A 22,112-nucleotide genomic window follows, 5' to 3' on the forward strand; every position below is an offset into this window, starting at 1 on the left:
AGAGTGCTAAAGGAGTTGGCGGATATGATTGCAGAGCCATTGGCCATTATCTTTAAAAACTCATGGCAATCAGGGGAAGTCCCGGACTACTGGAAAAAGGCTAATGTAGTGCCCATCTTTTAAAAAGGGAAGAAGAAGGATCCTGGGAACTACAGGCCATTCAGCCTCACCTCAGTCCCTGAAAAAATCATGGAGCTGGTCCTCAAGGAATCAATTCTGAAGCACTTAGAGGAGAGGAAAGCGATCAGGAACAGTCAGCATGGATTCACCAAGGGCAAGTCATGCCTGACTAATCTAATTGCCTTCTATGATGAGATAACTGGCTCTGTGGATGAGGGGAAAGCAGTGGACGTGTTGTTCCTTGACTTTAGCAAAGCTTTTGACACGGTCTCCCACAGCATTCTTGCCAGCAAGTTAAAGAAGTATGGGCTGGATGAATGGACTATAAGGTAGATAGAAAGTTGGCTAGATTGTCGGGCTCAATGGGTAGTGATCAATGGCTCCATGTCTAGTTGGCAGCCGGTATCAAGTGGAGTGCCCTAAGGGTCGGTCCTCAGGCTGGTTTTGTTCAATATCTTCATAAATGATCTGGAGGATGGTGTGGATTCCACCCTCCTCCCAGTTTAGTGTCATCTGCAAAATTGCGGAGAGGTAGATACGCTGGAGGGTAGAGATAGGATACAGAGGGCCCTAGACAAATTAGAGGATTGGGCCAAAAGAAATCTGATGAGGTTCAACAAGGACAAGTGCAGAGTCCTGCACTTAGGACGGAAGAATCCCATGCACTGCTACACACTAGGGACCGAATGGCTAGGCAGCAGTTCTGCAGAAAAGGACCTAAGGGTTACAGTGGACGAGAAGCTGGATATGAGTCAACAGGGTGCCCTTGTTGCCAAGAAGGCCAATGGCATTTTGGGATGTATAAGTAGGGGCATGGCCAGCAGATCGAGGGATGTGATTGTTCCCCTCTATTCGACATTGGTGAGGCCTCATCTGGAGTACTGTGTCCAGTTTTGGGCCCCGCGCTACAAGAAGGATGTGGAAAAATTGGAAAACGTCCAGCAGAGGGCAACAAAACTGATTAGGGGACTGGAACACATGACTTATGAGGAGAGGCTGAGGGAACTGGGATTGTTTAGTCTGCGGAAGAGAAGAATGAGGGGGGATTTGATAGCTGCTTTTAACTTCCTGAAAGGGGGTTCCAAAGAGGATGGATCTAGACTGTTCTCAGTGGTAGCAGATGAGAGAACAAGGAATAATGGTCTCAAGTTGCAGTGGGGGAGGTTTAGGTTGGATATTAGGAAAAACTTTTTCACTAGGAGGGTGATGAAACACTGGAATGCGTTACCTAGGTAGGTGGTGGAATCTCCTTCCTTAGAAGTTTTTAAGGTCAGGCTTGACAAAACCCTGGCTGGGATGATTTAGTTGGGAATTGGTCCTGCTTTGAGCAGTGGGTTGGACTAGATGACCTCCTGAGGTCCCTTCCAACCCTGATATTCTATGATTCTATGAAGTAACAGATTCCGTCCTTTAGTGGCCAACGGTACATTGCACCCCATGAAAACAGGAACTAACTTTGTAAATACACTGAGTATTCCATCCTCGTGTTTGTGGTAACAAATTACTTTTGAAAATTTGGGGTATCTGTGTTTGGAGGTTTGGCAAGTATCTTGATATTCACAGTCTTTCAGAGCAGCTGTGCATGCTGCCATGTGTTGAGACCTGTCCTACGCATTCAGCTCTAGCCCAGCTGTATTTTATGGACTTTTAATTGATGGATGGTCACGGTAACTTGAAACACTGAAACAGTTACTGTACAGCTGTCCCACGGGGAACTCCATGTACTTGGGGTGCATAAGTATTTTAATTCTGGGCAGTGTGGCCCTTAAGAACTTAGAGCCACCACTCAACCTTGCTGAGATTTACATTTTTCAGCTTTGGTATCAAAAACCAAATGGAGCTTCCCAAATAGAATCTGCTTCCAAATATGTTGAGCCACCATTCTGCACAATTTTGTGGTCGTAGTAAATTTACTCTTCTCTGATTCATGGCCATTTATATTCTAATTTCAGCAGAAACCAATAACATTCATACAACACAATGCAGCCCTAAATTAAATGCATTTCAGCATCCCTATATAACCAGTGAGTCTTTGCTCTTTAAATTACGGTGTGTGGCTGAGAAGGGAACCTCTCTGGGAAAATTTATTCCACCTTATTTAGAAGGAAAAAACCCTCTTCCCACCTTCTTCAGGAACAAAGATTATTGTGTGTGTTATAATGAGGTATTTATAATAATGAAAGCATTGCGTGTTTGACTGGCTATAAGAGAAAAGGAATAGTAGACTTCTGTGAGCAGCAGTATTTGTGTGATGCATGGTAATATTTTTTCTTAGTGCATTATCAAAAGAAAAAGGCAAGATAAAAATATCTTCCATTTTCCCCTAATTTGTAGTTTTCTGGTGTTAGCAGGGCTTATAAGACACATGCTCCCAATTAGCTGCTCCTCTTAATTTAAATGCTTCATAAATTATCTCCTGCGCTTGTGGATTATCACTTCATAATGTGAGTTAGCATTTAAATAAATAGCTGCGATGTAGAAAATTAGAGAGGTTTACTGTCTGAGGCACCAGAATAATGAAGGAAAATACCACAGCAGCTGAACAGGGGTTGGGAGAGATATGAGGAGCCGCATGTATCTTTACCTTTTAGCAACCAAATTTGGGCTGCTGCACTGAAAATATGGGTCAGAACTCCAACAGAGCAGAATCCTTTTGTAAGAGTTGAGTAATAAGGGAACATACAGAATTTTGAAGCACAGAAAACATCTGATGTAGCAAATACTGGCTTTTTAGGGCCAAGTCTTGCTGGTCTTACTCACACAATTAGCCTTTTTGGAAATCAGTGGCATTACTAATGTATGTTAGACAAGCAGTATGACCCACAGTGTTTTAGACTTTCAACAAAAGCCATGAATAAAGACAAAGCGATAGACATGAGTAGGGCTGGTATTTTATTATAGCGATTTGGTGAAGAAAGGAACAAGGAAATCACGAGCAGGACTAACGGAAATATAGTAATAAAGTCCAAAATAACTGGCTTTAATATGTACCCCAAATTACTTAAACTAAAAATGTGGAAAAAAATAAGGTATGTTCTTAGTCTGTGGGCTTCAATTGCAGTTTTGACCATACCAGAATGACCTTTGTAAACCCAAAGCAATAATTGGAAAGCCAGGTTAAGTGTAAAAATTTAGCAGGGTAAAGCAGGACAGGAAGAAAACTCAGGAGGGAATTAAAGATCTCACCAAGTTATCACTGTTCTGGTCCTTGGTGTCACTGCAGTTTTTCTGCATGAGCTCCTCGGCGAGACTGTGTAAGGTGTCAGGCATACTCAACTCTGCTCCCATTGACTGACCTCAGTTGGGAACTGAAGGCACTTGGTCCCTTGTGGCATCAGACTCTCTCTGTTTGCCTCCTGTACAGCCCCAGGTTTACCACCACAGCTCTCCATGCAGTTTGTTGAGCTGTTACGTCTCTCAACCCACTCGCTCACACACACGCATGAGTCCCAACATGTCAAAATCATGGATATTTTGCGGGGGGGGGGGGCAACAAAAATCATAGAATCTGACAGCCGTGACCAAAGTCCAGCCTTAGGCAGAAGTAAAGTTATTAGTCACATTATTGCCTGGAGAAACAGTTTGACACATTAAGCTTTCACAGTAAGTGCCATTATGTAATGAGGATGGTGTGATTTGCTTGCCTGGTTTTGCTATTAAATTTCAATGTGCCGAGTACATTTTGCTGTGGGACAAAGTAAACAATATGGGCCAGAATCTTCTCTCAGTTACACATGTGCAAGCCCTATTGAGTTTACCTATCGCTGGCAGCAAAATTTGAGTCCATTATATTTTATATACTCAAAGGTGTGGGGCCAAATTCTGTCATTTACATCCATGCAAGCCTACTGATTTCAATAGAATTGCACAGTTGTAACTCAGGGCAAAATTTTGCCTGAAGAGAGACATTTAACCCACTTGATTTCCCTATGTTTGGTTAGAAATTTTTATCTAATTTTTCTAATAGCCTGGGTTGAAAACTGCTCTCAGTTACACATGCAAAGATTTTGATGTCTGTGGGGGTTGCATATGTGTAATAGAGCTGAGTATGGCCCATTGTATACACAGATACACACCCAGCATTCACATTGTGATAATGAAGCATGCAATTATTATAGCATATATTTCTCCCTGGAGTGATATTGCAGTTCTCATATGACAAAAAGTGAAGGGATTATTGTGACACACTTCAGAACAGCAAATCCTGCCCTGTTCAGATCATGAAAACATATTAGTGGAAAAAGCCAAACTTGGACACTGACAAGAAAGACATTTACTGGTTCAGGGCGTCAATAAGAAGGAGAGAGAAGCCCACACTTGAAGCTCATATGCACAGACACAGGGTGAATATTAGTGAAGATATTTCACCGCATGTTTTCTGACACAACTATCTTTAGATTGTGTGCTAACAAGTCAATTTGTGATGCACCTGACGGATTTAAGGTTTCTATTCCTGACCTTACAAATAGCGTAAGTGCTTCCTATGGCATGTCTTCTTTCAGGCAGCTGCAACATCCAATACATTTCAAATTCTGGGAATGAAATCAGTGGGGCTAGAATTTCTTTCTAGACCTTTGAGGAGCCCATTTCAGGCTTTGCTTTAAAGTTCATGTTCACTGTGAAATGTAAGTCTGTAGAAATCGTGTTGTGGGATCCCATGATTGTCTCCTAATAATTTCCATAGCAACTATGCTCCATTTACAAATAAAAATATGTTTGTTGTTCCCATCTCCACACCTCAGAATCTGAAAGTCAGGATGGGTTCTTGTCTTCTCACTCACCACCAGCAGGCCAAACTGACTGTGGGCCAAACTGTATCCTCATTGACATCTGGGAAACCCCACTGTACTCCATGACTTAGTTGCATCTCCTCTATCTTCAGATTATGTTCTCTGTGACATCCAATGTGTTTGCCCAGGTGTAACTGATTTGTCCCATAACTGGAAGTTAGTGAACATTTATTCTGGTGGTGCACAAGGAGTAGAATCTAGCTCTTTCTTCCTTAGCTGCGTTTGTTCTGCAGGTCTAAGTGTAAAAGCTTAAAGCACTAAAGGGGGCTGATCTGACTAAAGAGACACAGGGACCAGATCCATTTAGTAAGAAGGGGCCGCTTTTACAGTCACTTTCTGATGCAGAATGGCACTTTCCATAGTAAAATTGGAACCCGCTCCCTATGTCTTTCCAACTGATCTACTAATCATATTTCTGCAAATTTTATATCCCTGACCCTTGTAAAGGGATTGCAGTGAAGGCGTTTTTTAAGCTGCATTTTAATATGTCAATATGAAAGCTCAAAATTATTTAAAGCTTCTTAAATAGGATTATATTTGATTTCTTATGGGAATTGTGGGGGATAGTCTAGTAAAGATGTTCTGTCCTGCTGAGGTTTTATTACGTTAAAGAAACAGCATCCTTTTTAGTAGCAAAAACTTTTAACTGTTCTATGATGAAAATGGAAATTATTCAGTCCAAGAAGTACCAGAAGTTGGTAATTTGTTGCAGTTATCGCAGCCTTGTGTCTTCCTGTGGGATGTCTGAGCACCGCAAACAAGGAGGGGTTGCCTGACTGTAACACATTGCTTGCCAATCTCTGATATCAGATTGTTTGGCTCTGGAAGTCACTGTGAACGTATTGACTAATACATATACAACAAATACCAATTCCCTTGAATTAACGTGTGCAACCCTCAATGCAGCCAACAGATACGTATCAGACGGTCAACTTTTGGCCCCCAAGACTGAGTTCTACCCCAATGGAAGTCTGCTTTGGACTGTACCCACGGCCTAGTAACATTGCCTCCACAGAAAGGCATTGAGCCAAATCCTGGTCTCTGTTACACTTTTCAGTTCCCTTGACATCACTCTTGTTGCATGGATCTCGCAGAGACCATGAGGTCCACTGTGTTCTACTGAGCCCCAGGTGATTTATAAGGAAGGACCAAAAGTGCAAAATATGCATAGCACAGCTAAAGCAGGGGATAGGTTACATAAGTGTCTGCAGGGTGTGAACACCAAGGGCTTAATTCTCCCCTGACTCATTGAGCTCACAGTGGATGTAAATCTCGACAAAATTTGGCCTCAGTGTTTTAGAAGGATTCTATAAAGTGGTACCAGTGAGGTTCATGAGGAGTGGCGAAGTATTACCCCCATCTTGCATATAGGAAATCTCAAAGCAAGAATAAAACCCAGAACACTTGACTTCCAGTCCCATGTGCTAACCACTATACAATGTTCCCCCCACTAAGAACACCAAATAATGAGTCATATTCTACCTTCAGATAGGCACTCAAAATTCCTTTAGAAAGCAATGGGAGTTGAGCACAAGTATGTGACGGCAGAATCTGGCTTAAAAGGTTTTTAATCAGATGAATATTCTCAAAACTCTGGTTGTTTTCGGAACAATTACCAAGTTACTGCTAACCTTTCCATCCTCTCTTTTCTACTTTAAAGGGTCAAATTTTCCTGGGTGCCAAATGCAGATATGGATACTAGTAGCTCCCACTGTCAGAATGGATGTACAGTATTTTGCCCACGTTCTTGCCTGTTGGTTTTAGGATCTGATAATATGTTGGGAAGACGGAACAGTTTAATCTACTTTCCCCTTGCCCCCTTTTAAAGGCATCTCTGTGCTGTGCTCTGCCACACAGTCTACATGACTCATGTGAGGACACAATTCAGAGGGTTACCAGACATCAATAGAGGCTGCTCTGGGAACCACTCTAAAGCCAGCAGAGCAGAGGCACCCCCACATCAGCCCCTCCATATTGTTTCCCTTGCTCACCTCCCACCTTGGACAGCCTTATTTCACCTCGTAGGGATGAGTGATTGGTGTAGTTGGTGTATGGTGGGATTTTCAAAAGAGTAAGTGACTTAGGAATATAAATCCTATTGAAAATCAATAGGGACTTATATTCCTAAATCACTTTAAACTCTTGAAATTTCCACCCAAGGTGTCTATGTTGCTTTAGGAGTCATGCATGTGAGGAGCATGAATTTAGGAGTCCCTGTTTAGAGATGGGCTCAAGTGAAAGCCCTGGATCTGAACACCCCTCAAACTTTGGAAAGTTCAGATCTGAACTTTGCAGCTCAGACCCACTACTATCCACACCCACTTTTGCTCTGACCAGGTGCCCCCTTTCCTTCCTGCCTAGCAGCCTTGCATAGTATGTACAGTCCAATCTCTCTGCCTTTTCTTGCTTGTGTGCTAGCTCTGGGGCAGAATTGCTCTGGTGTGCACTTCATCAACTATACCACCCTTACAGAGACTAGATTTGCTTTTTTGGCCCTGTACATTGGCACAAGAGCATATTTGGCCTAAAGTCAAGAGCAGATTTAATAACAGAGGCAAACTTATTTTCAATATTTCCTTTTGATCGAAATTAAACACTTAAGAACTTCCAATTTTCAGGTGTGTACCTGATAGACACAATGCCATTTTAGCAGAATCAGCAGAAAGAGCAAAACTGAGCCAGATGTTGTTGATTTATCAGTGATAAAATAATTCATATTGTAGACAGAAAGATAAATGTATAAATCTGATGAAGAGCTCAGAATCCATTAATGAACCCCCACAAATCTCCAGGGTTACCTGACACCAGGAACAGACTGGAGCATACCAAACTTGGAATTTCATTCCCTAGCAAATCGCCTCTTCTTTCCTTGTTATATGGAAAACCGACTTTCTGTTTGTGGGATTCTGGTGCCAGAATTGTCCACCTAGCAGATATTGTATTCAAAGTATTCTCAGTCAAGAAACAGTGCAATAAGCATTTACAAATTACCAGAAGTTGGGAGCAAAATGTAGCTGTCAGGTGAAAACTAAAAGGCTGGTAAATACTCCCATGAAGAAGAATGAAAATAGTGTGTGCGTAAATACTTTCATATCTGGCTGGCCCTTTAAAACCAAAAAGATAGAGTTCATTTGCATTTAGATCTCTTTGGCTCCCTCTTTTCATCTAAAGACAAATCCTCACAAAGGCTGCTTAATTAGACCAAATTAGATTTCCACCTAGTGGCTTGTCATTCATTAGGAAATGCTGTTCTTTTTCTCTAGTTTGGTAATTATAAGCTGGTCTATAGCAGCCTCACAGTATTCGCTTCAGACTTGAAGTATGACTAGCATTCATGATTTGTGCAGAAGAGAAGAAAATTATTCAGTCCCACCAAGTCCGCCCATTTGACAAGTTGGATAAAGATCATCACTGGAGTCTTTTATATAATAGGGTAGCCTCTTTCTTAAGTCTTTAATAATTACTTGTAATATCATAGCTCATGGTAATTTTTAAGACTAAAAACTAAGTACAAACAGTTCTTGCATGTACCAGCATCTCGCATGGTCTAGCTCCTGTACCAGATAGTGGATTTCTTTCCCTTGGAGATGCAGTCTCAGTCCATCTAAGAAAACTCCCATTCAATCTTTTATTGTTATTTGTATTACAGTAGCGCTCAGAGGCACCAGTGGAGGTAAGGGCGCTAGGCACTGTACATATGCATAGTAAGAGCCACTCCTTGCCCTGAAGAATTTACAACTAAATAGACAAGACAGACAAAAGGTGTGGGAGGGGGAAGTATCATCCTCACGATTACAGGTGGGGCACCGGGACAAGTCCTTTATCTCTCTCTGTGAAATCCTGGCCCCAGTGAAGTTGATAACAAAACTCCCGTTATCTTCAGCTGAGTCAGGATTTCAACCTCCGTGTCTAAGGACATGCAGGCAGTATGATGCAGAGCAGAGGATTGAACCCAGCTTTTCTGAGCCCCACTCCAACGGCTTACCACAGGAACATCCTACCTTTTTACTCTCTGATTAACATATCAACCATAATTTTGGAGTGGGTAGCTCATAACTAAACGTCTCAACAATGCTGAAAAACCCAGCAAAGTCAGTCACCTGTTGACTAGTTTGCATCCTGTCTCAGGGCTCTATTGGGAAATTTTACTTGCTTATATTCAAAGGGAGGCTTGTGAGCCACAGTATTTTTCCTTTCAAAAAGAGCAACTGAAATAAGTTTCCAACTGAGCTTCTTCAATACTCTACAGCAGCTAACAGAGAGCATTGCTTTCTAATTGTAGACCTCTTTGATCACATATTAAGGCCCTGTGCCCCAACTCTGCTATATCAAATGGTCGGTTGCCATGTTATTAAATTCACTTTACAGCTGTCATCTGAGAGTATAGTAGGATGAGCTGTAGCATAAAGCACATCACCATAAAGAGGGATTTTTGTTTCAGACAAATAGTTCTAACTGTGCTTCTGCCCAAGCTGGTTAAATGTGGACTTTACCGTACAAGGAGCCAGGGTTGCATTTCTCGGTCACTGTCCCAGCTTGGAGATTATTTCTTCATGAGTTGGGGCAAGTGTTCTCTTTCTCTATGCCCCCTCACTTGGCCACCAATTTTAAAATCCGCCCTAAAAGTTAATGTAACCTGAGTGTCCCAGTTTTTTAAACCGAATCAGTTATTTTTCAGCACGGTCAATCCACTCGGGTGTCTGGTGATTGCGCATTTGGAGTGACTCAGCATCATCTTAAATGTTGACGTTTTGCCAGCACACAATCCTTAGAGTGAGGCAGAGACCCTTCGCTCAGTGGAGGCCGGTGACATCTGACACTGTAGGCAAAATTGAGGCACGAAAGCCAGTTTAGAGCAGTGGGTAAAGACCATGCCAGAGAGCAGATGATGCCCATCCTGCTTACCCTCACCAGCCTCTGCTACTTTCATTTCTTAAACAGCATCTTAAACAGGGAAAATCTTTCAAATGAAAGAATGACACTTAGCACTTCAGTAGCACTTTCAAGTTCTATACACATCAGTTAAACCTTGCAACCCCCACCTGTGAAGTTGCTAAATATTATTCTTACTTTACCAATGGGGAAATTAAGGCACAGGGGCTACGTGTCTCACCTTTGATGGTTACAGGAGGCATTTCTATCAGACCCGGTACTCAAAAGTGGCTGATTCCCAGTCCAGGACTTACACCACTAGTGCTCCGCCTGTGGCTAACAACCATAACATGACACTGCAATAACAATTAAAAAAGCCAACCACTATAATGAAATATGTCAGAGTACAAGTCATTGGAGCCAATGTTTTCTTCTGGTCTTTGGTAGGGAAGAGCCAGGAGTATGCACTGGAATTAGCACATTAATCATGTTCACTTTCATTTTACATGGAGGGATTTTCAATGAATCTATAAAGAAATGAAAACACACACACAGAATGACCCCTGCACCCCTTCAAAACTTAAAACAGTTCAGTAGCTTTGATTTCTATTTTTGAAGCACTCCTGTCACTGTTTTATTTTCTCAAGATTCATTCCAAACTTGCTAACTCCACTGTCCAGTATATTCAACCCTTTACTGATCATCTGGCCAAATGAGCGTGTCACAGATCTGCTAAATATTTATTATTTCATCCCATTTTTATATCCAAAATATCACCTATACAACAGGAGCTTGGGGATATGGCACCAAATGGGGCCCTAGTCTCTCCTCTGCCACTGACTCGCAGGGTGACCTTGAAAAAGTCACTTTTCTCTGGCACAGCGCCCCCATCTGTACAATAGGGGTTATGATGCCCACCAATCTTTGTAAGTCACTTGGAGATCTAAATTTCTTTTTACTCATTTTCAGTGCTACAAAAGCATCATGCCATCCTTTTGGAAACAGCATAAGCTGAATTCTTATCACAGTCCCATCCCCCATGCAACCCAATGAAGTCAATTGCAACAATACAATGGCAAGATTTAGCACAAAACGTATTGATGTTAGGGCAAATTGTTACAGTATAGAAACACTATTGAAATCTAATGAGCAATAACTCTCCCGCCCGCCCCATACTTTGTAAACTAGGGGCCAGATTCTGTCCCTCACTATAGCAGCACAAAAAGGACTGGAAAGGCCTTCTGGGGAATTTCCCCCAGAATCAGGCCAGTGTAGGTAGCCCAACCCATGCAGCCCCTGGCACAGAACTGCACTGATGGGAGGAGAAATGGTCACAGTGCTTTGCACTACAGGTATTTTGGACTGAAGAGCAGCCCATTGGCAGCTGTGGGGATAGTCCCTGCGGCTGCTCCAACTTACATTGGGTGCCATGCTGACCCCTACAATAGCCCGGAACTTCAGGAGGGACAAAGGTGGCAGAAAGCCACCTCCCCACCCCAGCCTGACCCATGTTTATGTGCTGCATCTTCAAATTCATCCCTAGAGTAACTTCAGTGAAAAGAAAGGAGTTACACCAGAGTGAATTTGGCCCAGTGTCTGAGAAAAACAGATTATTCTCAGATGCTGTAATACTTGTATCTAAAACTCCTCACCCTAACCCCTGTTGTATTAATCTAGATCGGGGTGGGCAAACTACAGCCCGGGGGCCGCATCCGGCTCTCGAGCTCGTGCCGTGACTCTGCACCACTCCCGGAAGCAGCAGCATGTCTCCCGCTCCGGCTCCTATGTGTAGGGGCAGCCAGGGGGCTCCGCACACTTCCCCCGCCCCAAGCACCACCCCCACAGCTCCCATTGGCCAGGAACCACAGCTGATGGGAGATGCAGGGGCAGCACCTGTGGACAGGGCAGCACGCAGAGCTGCCTGTCCATGCTTCCTCATAGGAGCTGGAGGGGGGACATGCTGCTGCTTTCAGGAGCTGCTTGAGGTAAGCGCTGCCCGGAGCCTGCACTCCTTACCTCCTCCAGCACCCCAACCCACTTCCCCAGCCCTGATCCCCCTCCCGCCCTCTGAACCCCTCAGTCCCATACTCCTGCACTCCAGAGCCCACACTACCAGCCGGAGCCCTCACCCCCCGACCCGCACCCCAACCCCCTGCTTCAGCCTGGAGCCCCCTCCCACACACTGAACTCCTCATTTCTGGCCCCACCCAAGAGCCTGCACCCCCAGCCAGAGCCCCCAACCCCAATTTTGTGAGCATTCATGGCCCGCCATACAATTTCCATGCCCAGATATGGCTCTCAGACCAAAAAGTTTGCCCAACCCTACTATAGAACGGCGGATGCATCCTGGCCCAGAGGAGCATTTAGTAATCTTTTTTTAAATTAAGAAAAAAGGGAGAAAAATTAAATACAAAAAATTCTTACCTTGTGTAAGATGAAGATTATGGTTTTGAGCACTCAGAAGTCAGGAAGTGCAAAAATTAGGATTTGCACATTATTGGATTAGAAGCTATTCCATTGCGTGCAATAGCTTTATCTATAATATGTGCAATGTGGGTGCGTTTAAGCTTATTATGAGAATATTAGCCATTGCATTTTTTTATTCTGAATATGTAACACTTATGCACGTGAGTCACTTTATTCACCAGAGTAGTTTAATTGAATTCACTGGACTACTCATGTAAGTAGCTTTATTGACATGTGTAAATGCAAGGTTGGGTCCCTAACGTGCTGTCTTTGATGTTGAGTGTAAGTAGGTTTCTGCATTTAACATTAATTTGACATTGTATTGTGTCTAATGTACCAACATACAAAGCTCATTCTCCAACTGCCATCATATTATGAATAACAGGTTCATAGACATTATATCACGTCCAAGCAGTCCTTTTCAGATGGGATGCAACACCCATTGATATACAGTCCCGTACAGTTACACTCTTTCTGACTTACTTCTGTGGCAGTAATCTGTGGTCTGGTGATCTGACCACAAGCCTGTGAGCCAGGAACCAATAAATTCTATTTCCTGCTATGTTCCTGATTTCCTCTGCAGTCTTGCACAAGATAATGAGCTTCTCGGTCTCTCTTTCCCCAACTGTAATATAGGGATTATTACTTAAGGACATGTTGTGGGGATTAATAAATTAGGGTCAAATTTTGTGGTCTTTCAGCAAGCAAAACTCCCATTGAATTCGACCTTTCGTGTTTATGAAAAGCTTTGAGGATGGTAAGCGCTGAGTGTTATTACTCCTCCGCTCAAGAAAGGAAGTTATATGGAGCAAACTCCTTGTAACTAGCTGCCAGGTAGCATTTCTCCAGAGCTAACAAAGCTGGAGCTGTCTTTAGAAAACAGCATCCACATTTTACTAATCATTTTTGGGCAGAAAGGGAGCAAACAAGTTCCCCCCACCCCCCCTTTTTTTTAAGCTCATCAAATTTGCCTCCTTCAAAACACCAAACATTCCTGTTCTCATATACCTAAACCTGATGTTGAGTTACGGTCCCCCTGAGGCTCTCAGTAGCTCGGATCTGATGTATCCCTGCACTTTGTAGCTCACCGCCTTCTTAGAGTGTAATCAAACATCAAGCTAAGTAGCAAATAAATCTCCCGATCTCATAAGCTGCACAGCAAGATCATGTAAATGCAAATGAGGGGCTTGATTTCAAGCTGTCACGGGGGGAAGGGAGGGAAAATGCTGGGCCATGTCACTGCAATCACTTCACTCTGTAAGCGCAGTAAATCAGCAGTAATAATGGTAATGGCAGCGTGATGGGAGGCTTTACTGTACAAGGGGGTGTAATGAAAAGTGGAACAGAAGGTAGGGAAAGAAACAGGATCATATGAATTGAAAAGGCACAGGCATGGGGTTTGCAGGCTTCCAAAGACCATAGAATCATCTAGGAAGGAGCTGGGTATGCCCAGCTGAATAAAACCACAGAGAGAATTCATGAATTTCCAGAGCACCCCCTCCCAGTGAAGAGCTGTGCTAGATACAGGGATTAAAAATACATGCCTCCCTCTCTCTGTGTAGCTCTCTTTGCAGGCTTTTTCTATCTTTCTATACCTCTCACATTCTAAATCTCCCTAGGTGAGTGAACGTAGGGGGTTGATAAGCTATAAGTATATATGAAATGGGAGGTGCACAAAGTATTTGCAACAAAATAGGAAATGCTTGAAATGTTTGCATTTTGGTGAAAATGTGAAATCCGTCCCATTTCCACAATGAAACAGGCCCACTTCCAAGCAGATTGCTTTTCTTTGCCCCTGAGTGAGATCTGGCGATCGCCCTGTGCTACTAGGAGTATATGGCTTATGACATGTAGCTGAGTAGTTCTGATTCTATCCAGCAGAGGGCGGTAGGGCACATACACAATCGCCATTTCCAAAATAAAACCAACCCCCCCAAAGCACAACCCCTATTTGAGAGTCTGATTAACCAAAAAACAAACAAAATGGACAAGTGTACTCAGATTTAAATGGAATTCATCGTTTTTATAGGCAATAGGACATTTACCACCCTTCTAAATGCATCCTCAGTGAATATATGGAAAGAGTTAGTTACGGCCTGGATCTCAAGGTGACATCTCTCTCACTCTCATCCCTGGAAGGATGTGATCTCTGCAGGATGATTAAATGTATTGGGAATGCTTCAGGGGGGAAAAAAACAGGGTCGTCTTTTCTGAATGGGCTGATTTAAGATGCCTGATTTTCCTTGCTAACATCATAAAGGGAAAAAACTTGCAGAAGGTACCAAGAGAAAATTAGGACCGCCTGGGATGCAGAGTGAGATGGTTTTAATTAGAGTGGAGAGGTGGGAAATAAGGCAGAGAGATGACATCTTAATGAGGTTTAATGAAGTTGTCTGCTGATGGGGACAGCTGTCAGACAGATCTGTATTCCAGCCAAGCAGCTTTGTGACAGGCTAAACCTGAAAGGAGGCAATGCTGGTGGGGTGGGGGAAGAGACAGGAGGCTTTGCATCCACTTTGGGTGCCTCTCTGAAGCATTTAGTAATGCAGCACATCTAATCACTTGATGACAAACAACTTAAACTGACTGATAAAGTTATAATAGTTTTTTGCTAATTCATGAACTAGGCAAACTTTAATCCTTAATGACTGTTACAAAGATTGCCTTCCTTCTATAGCCGATAAGGAGACTTCCTTACACAAAGGAGCAGTTGGGTGGAAGGACGTATATGACCAAGTTCTGGGAGGTGTTCAGAACCTCCCAGTTCCACTGATTTCAGTGGCAGTCATGGGTTCTCTCAGGGTTTGGCCTATTGGGCCAGATTCTTTGTTGCCCTGCATCTTGTGTAGTCACTTATACCATGGGGCTGTAAAATGCAACCAGATGCAACTATGCACTCACTGAGCAGTAGTGTAAAGGACTGCACAACATGCAATGCAAAAGAGAATCAGGCCTCTTGACTATGAAATAAATGAGCTCTGTTTGTGGAAAAATGCAAATCCTATGAGGTCCCCCACGCTAAAAATCTCACCTAAGCTTTTTCAAACAGATTTGCAAGAGTGTTACAGGCCTCTGCCTTTGCTGGGATTTCTGTGGGATTTCTCCCCCACAACACATCTCCTTCATTTTAATAACTAATTTCTGACGCCAAATCATCATTTTCTGTGATATCAGGAGAGGATCCCAGGGAAAAGCCTGTGCTCATGTATTTGAAAAATGCTATAAAACCACAATTTGCCTTTTAGTTCAAATTTTTCCTGCTCAGGAGGAGGCTGTTTATTGGTTCTGGGTTATATGTAATTGCATGGAGGTGGCATCATGTACAGACTCCCTGCAGACCCTTTGAATAGGCAGTCTCTGGAACCAGGATGTGTATTATTAAACCTTGCAGTAATCTGCAGTATCTAATCTATAGTATCTCTCTCTATAGCTGCTATTAATCTGGAGTTCTTTAAAAAAACGTAGACACATTGCTTTTGTGGAGACATTTTCAAGGATTACAAAATGGGAAATGACGGCCTAGGAAGGAGTACTGCAGAAAGGGATCTGGGGGTCATAGCGGACCACAAGTTAAATATGAGTCAACAGTGTAACACTGTTGCAAAAAAAGTAAACATCATTCTGGGATGTATTAGCAGGAGTGTTGTAAGCAAGACACGAGAAGTAATTCTTCTGCTCTACTCCGCACTGATTAGGCCTCAACTGGAGTATTGTGTCCAGTTCTGGGCGCCACATTTCAGGAAAGATGTGGACAAATTGGAGAGAGTCCAGGGAAGAGCAACAAAAAATTATTAAAGGTCTAGAAAACATGACCTATGAGAGAAGATTGAAAAAATTGGGGTTGTTTAGTCTGGAGAAAAGAAGACTCAGAGGGGACATGATAACAGTTTTCAAGAACATAAAAGGTTGTTACAAGGAGGAGGGAGAAAAATTGTTCTTCTTAACTGCTGAGGATAGGACAAGAAGCAATGGGCTTAAATTGCAGCAAGGGCGGTTTAGGTTGGACATTAGGAAAAACTTCTTAACTGAAGTCAGAGTGGTTAAGCACTGGAATAAATTGCCTAGGGAGGTTGTGGAATCTCCAACATTGGAGATTTTTAAGAGCAGGTTGGACAAACACCTGTCATAATACTTGAGTGCAGGGGACTGGACTAGATGACCTCTTGATGTCCCTTCCAGTCCTATGATTCTTATAATAGCAAGGACAATTGGTACGAGCTCCAGCCTTATTCATTGCTAATATTTCCCCCTCCCTCCATTCACTGTAACTTCTCACTAGTCCTGGTCATTTACTAGAAATATACCTAAAATCACTAACATATGGAACAATAGATAAAGGGGAGGCTTATCTTGCAGTTAAAGCTCAAGGCTGGGTAACAGAAAACTTGGGTTCTATTCCCCACCCTGCAACTGATGCACTGAGTGAACTTGGGCAAGTCATTTCACCTCTTGGTGCTTTAGTTTCCCCCATCTGTAAAACAGGAATAATGCTACTCGTGGCTCAGTGTAGCAGGATTTCTCTAGTGGCCTCCATGTCTCTGAACCTAAACTTTCATTTTAAAAAACGTGGATTCTAGCCCTTCCATTTGTAATGATTTTGTTCTGAATAAGAATGGATGCAGGGCTGAGTCGGTTTGCAGAATGAAATAATACTCTAATGACAAAATCCTATCTCCTCCATGGGCACAGGACACTCTAAATCAGGGGTGTCAAACTCATCCACATGGCAGGCCTGAGCCAATAACCTGCCACTGGGTGCGGGCCACATTCAGCAAAGGTTGTTAAAATAGAGATTAAAAATAAACCACAGCAGTAATGACTTACGTTTGTTTTAGATTTTAGTGACTGCTGCTCCCCAATAAAAACATAATGGCCACTTGTCACAAGCTGAATAAAGAAGTGAAGAAAGGGAAGGGTAGACCAAAGGGTGGAGTTTTTTTTATTATTATTTTCATTTAAAGGGGCGTCTGCTGGTCTAGTGGCCACAGTCAGCATTCACCTTTTGACTTATGTAAAGTTTCCTTTTTTTTTTTTTTTTTTTTTTTTTGACTTGCCAGGTTGGGGGTGGGTCCCCTCTCCAGCCTGCAGGTAAGCACTCTTCTGTGCCATTTCCCCTCGTCTGGACACATACCAGCTTCCACCAGTCTTATGCCTCTCCAGCGCCTCTTAAATGCGAACAAGTGGTTTGACACCTGTACTCGAGGTTTTGCTGGATTGCTGTGCCGGAGTCTGGACTACAGAGGCGTGATTTGTAGAGCACACCAGTGTGTTGTACTCTAACTCCCGCATGCAGACCCTGCTGCCGCACGCTACATGTTCCTTAATGCAAGCTGATGTAGCCCTGTTTGGAACAGGACTATATCAGTGCATGCTGGCAGGGTCTAAATGGCGGGAGTTAGAATGCAACACACTGGTGCGCTCTACAAATCACAACCCTGTAGTGCATTCTCTGGAGCTGTGTAGACAGGCCCGAAAATTCATAGGAAGTCTGCAGGCCAGATTAAACCGTTCTGCGGGCCGGATGCGACCCACACGTTTGACACGCCTGCTCTCAATGCATCACAGCCCTTCTTGTTCCGCTGAGCGGGAGAGAGGCTGCACAGAAGGATGGGTTTGGTGGCATGCCGCAAGGTATCTGCCACTGCACCAACCCAAGGGCTAAATCCTTATCACAAGGGTGCAAAGCAGCTACAGAACTATTGTAGGAGCACTGGAGCCTCTATACAGCTGCTGCTCACCAAGGGGTCAGGTTAGAGTGGGGATGGTTTTATTGCCCTCCCAAAGAATTCTTTCCTCCTGTTGCCTCAGGCTTTGCAGATAGAGCAGCCGTTGGGCCAGAGAGATACGAATTGCCTACTATATCTCAAAAGGGTGTTGACCCTGGAGTGTAACAACAGTCATTTAAATATCACTAAAAGAACAGGAGGACTTGTGGCACCCTAGAGACTAACAAATTTATTTGAGCATAAGCTTTCGTGGGATATAACCCACTTCATCAGATGCATGGAGTGGAAAATACAGGAGGCAGGTATAAATATATAGCGCATGAAAAGACCGGAGTTGCCTTACCAAGTGGGGGGGTTAATGCTAATGAGGCCAATTCAGTTAGGGGGGATGTGGCCCATTCCCAACAGTTGACAAGAAGGGGTGAATATCAACAGAGGGAAAATAACTTTTTGTAGTGCTAACAAGGCCAATTCAATCAAAGTTGATGTGGCCCATTCCCAGCAGTTGACAAGAAGGTGTATCAACAGAGGGAAAATTATTTTTTGTAGTGATCCAGTCACATTTATGCCCAAATAAATTTGTTAGTCTCTAAGGTACCACAAGGACTTTGCGTTGTTTTCACTTTGTAGTGAACACTCACATCCTGAGGCCATAGAACTGCCTCCACCAAAGTGTTACTTCCTGTGTATAGGTTACAGCATCAGAAATAATGATTAAAAGCTCAGTTCATTTCCTGTAGAAGTCAGGTGAAGATCTTTGACAGCACAGTCCTGGTGTTGCCATTTGGTGCACCTGCAGTTAGGCAGACATTAAATAACAGTCAATGTGTAACTGATTCTGTAAAATGTTTGCTTTTAAAGTAATCTAATACCTAGTTTATTAACTAATTTTTGTTTGAGCTCTGCATGACTGAAGGCCTCACTAGTCCTTGAAACATAACTGTTTTGAAATGTGCTGTAATAACTCCTGCATATCTTCATAAACTGCAATTTTATAATCTGCATGAATTGTGTTTATACTTCCATTGCAAAAAGTTTTGTCCCATCTGACAATAAAGGAAACAATTAGCTAGAAGTTCTGCTACCTTTCCACTGAAGAGACTTTTTAAGTGGTAGTATTATATCTCAATGCTTTCTTCTTTATAGATCTCTCAAGCATAAGGATAGGCTTTGACGTTGATGATGTCACATGCTATAGTTTGAACTTTTTTCAAACTCTTAGTTATTAGAAAGCTTAGCCCATCAGATTTCACATCCATTCACTTCATGTCCATTAGATTTTGCATCCAGTGGTGGACACGTCTGATCAATTAATTTTATTTATTTATATTATATATATATACACACACACACACATATATATATTTCAACTGCTGGCCATTTACTGTCTCACTGCTGATGATTTTGAAACATCCACATGTGGCTAAAGCTAAGAATTTCCACACCCATCCCACCAACCTGACCCTATGATATCCTATCACTTATAATCACTTAAAATACGACCTGGCAATTTCATATTTATACCTTCTCTGGACTGAAAAATATCCCGTCCCAAGCCCCACAGAAAGAACAAGGTCCACTGCAGAGGGTTTGGGAGCTCATTGCGTAACCTTGCTCCAGCCATCCGAGAGCAGAACCTCACTAGACATAAGCTTTCGGGCAGCCGGTCATGACCCCTTTGCCCCCTCCCTTTCAAAAGCCAATAAGGTTTCAAGACACACAAATCTCAGAGTGACTTCACCATGGAGATCATGGTCCAAATATAAAGGAGGGAAGTGAGGTCAGTTAATCCCACAGATTCCACAAAGCTGGGACACACAGAGGAGAGCAAAAGGGGGTTAATTTTAAAACTAAATAAAAACGAAGTGTTGGGTTCATGCTCTCTCTTTTCTGAACTGCGAACACTGTCACTAATATTTTTCGTTTTCTTCTCCCCTTTGGTTGCTTAGATTTGGCTTCTCAGAGATTATTGATCATTCCTAGGCAGGATTGAGAACATGACAGACTCTTCTGGGGTTAGTTCCAAATTTCAAAAGGGATGCACAACTTGTAAATGAAAGACACAAATGGAGCTGAAAGAAATTTAAGGACTTTTAGACACTGCAAAGGTATAATCTTCAGAAGTAGCCCTCCAATAACCTTGTTCAAACAGATGGATTTTCTCAGAGTTAACCAAGCAGATTTGAACATACACTATGTTAATAGTTCAAATCCATGTATTCTTAAGCAAGTCTCGCCCCACTTTTCCAGTAAATCTAGGTTGGTTTATAATTTTGGGACAAACCCATAAAAATATCACAGCTTTGACTCAAAACCTGGTGAACCTTGATGGTTTTGACTGAGTTTTGTTTTGAGATTTGTAGTTCATTTGAATCTGGAACAGGGGGATTCAAACACACATGGATCAAAACAACCTAAAGCAAATGTTGGCACAAACCCCTGTAGACAAACCTGCTGGGTAATGTTTTTCTCTGACAAAATGTAAGAATGGTCAGTTTGCTTCCCCCATCCCTGTCATTCCCATCCACCAGTCCAAACTGGAAGAGAGGGGTTGAATGTAATGAAGGACCTGGAGAGTCTAGGTAATTTTCATAAACAAGGGCTGAAGAAAACCCCTTATTATTCTGCAATACAGAATAATGTTGCATAGATGAAAAATTAAAGTGTGAAAATAAGAAGCATTTCCATGTGCAGAAGTTCTGCTCCTGCCTCCTTCAACAAAACAAGAGCCTCTCCTTTTGAAGGTGCCGTTTTTATAGTGTCACTTTTCAGTCAGTAGCCACACTTCAAGGGACCTATCTGTGACATACTATACCTTGGGGGAGTGGCTTGTAACCCCCATATTCCTCATCTGTATATAATTGTATATATATACACATCTGTATATAACTCTCTATATATTGCAGATAAAGCACGCCATGGGAGGTATCAGGGGAAAGGTTATAATCAGCTGAAAGTCACTGTTCTGTCTAAATATGTATATCTTTAGTGCATATGAAGTTATGAGAATTGTGTTGTATGGTGGTCACTAAAACATGCTGTAAATTGGGGAATCAGCCAGATATTAGCTCCCCAGAAACAACAGCAAGGAGAGTAACCAATGTCCGGGCAGGGTGTCAACCAACCATCAACAGCCATTGTCCAGCAAGGGAGCTACAATTCAATGACTTACCTGCATAAGGCCACACCAGGGGAATTGATCAACCTTGCCTGGGGACTCAGCAATGCCCACCAAACATTCCTGGACTTGTGTTCTCAAGCATATGGGCTAAGGGTATAAAACAGAACAGAGGGGGCCCATGCTTCGCCTTGCTCCTGCCCCCACCTATGCCGCAAACAAAGACACTCAAAAGAAGACTGTTTAAGGGACAAACCTGTATATTATGAATTGCAATATCCAGTGGGGTGAGAAAAACTGCTTAATCTAGATGTTGCCCAGTCTAATAGGGTTGAGAGTTTAGACTGCGTGCTTACATTTTATTTTATTTTGGTAACTAACTTTTTGCCTATCTCTTATAGTCACTTAAAATCTATCTTTTGTAGTCAATACATTTGTTTTACTGTTTATCTTTACCAGTGAGTTTGCCTGAAGCGTGTGGTAAATCTGCTCAGATTTGCAAAGACTAGTGTGTATTCACTTTCCATTGATGAAGTGGTGAACCAATTAATAAATCTGCATTGCTCATCTTGAGCAGTGCAAAATGGTATATTCCTGAGGTACAGTGCTGGGAGCGGGGGGATTTGGCTGGCGCCTTGCTCTGTGAGATTCATGAGTGGCTCTGGGAGCATTCATGTAAACTAGCCGGGTGCGAGGCTCCACATGTTGTTGTGCTGAGTGATCACAGTGCCTGGAGGGGTTTGCTGCTGGTCACTAGCAAGGTACTGTGAGACAGCCCAGGCTAGCGAGTTAAGGGGGCACAGCAGTCCCACAGTCCCAAGCTGCGCCCCCGAGATCCCGTCACACTGTCTACACTAGGAAATGACCCACTACTGAAAATTATTGTCACTAACAGGCTCTCCTGGCCCAGCCCCATCTGGAGATAACAACAATTTAGCTGCTGATGTAGATGGGACAGACCTGTTTCCATACCATTCCTGAGAGTGTAATAAGTCTCGTTAAGACCAGTCAAGCTCCACC

At 42.9% G+C, this 22,112-nt stretch overlaps 1 protein-coding gene across 2 annotated transcripts in view; it reads left to right on the plus strand.

Annotated features, from left to right (window-relative positions):
- Positions 1–22,112, plus strand: part of CFAP77 (cilia and flagella associated protein 77) — a 100,112-nt gene that overhangs the window by 37,192 nt on the left and 40,808 nt on the right. The gene's annotated exons all lie outside the window — the stretch shown is intronic.

This window comes from Chelonia mydas, chromosome 16 (assembly GCF_015237465.2).
Source record: "Chelonia mydas isolate rCheMyd1 chromosome 16, rCheMyd1.pri.v2, whole genome shotgun sequence".
Lineage (NCBI taxonomy): Eukaryota > Metazoa > Chordata > Testudines > Cheloniidae > Chelonia > Chelonia mydas.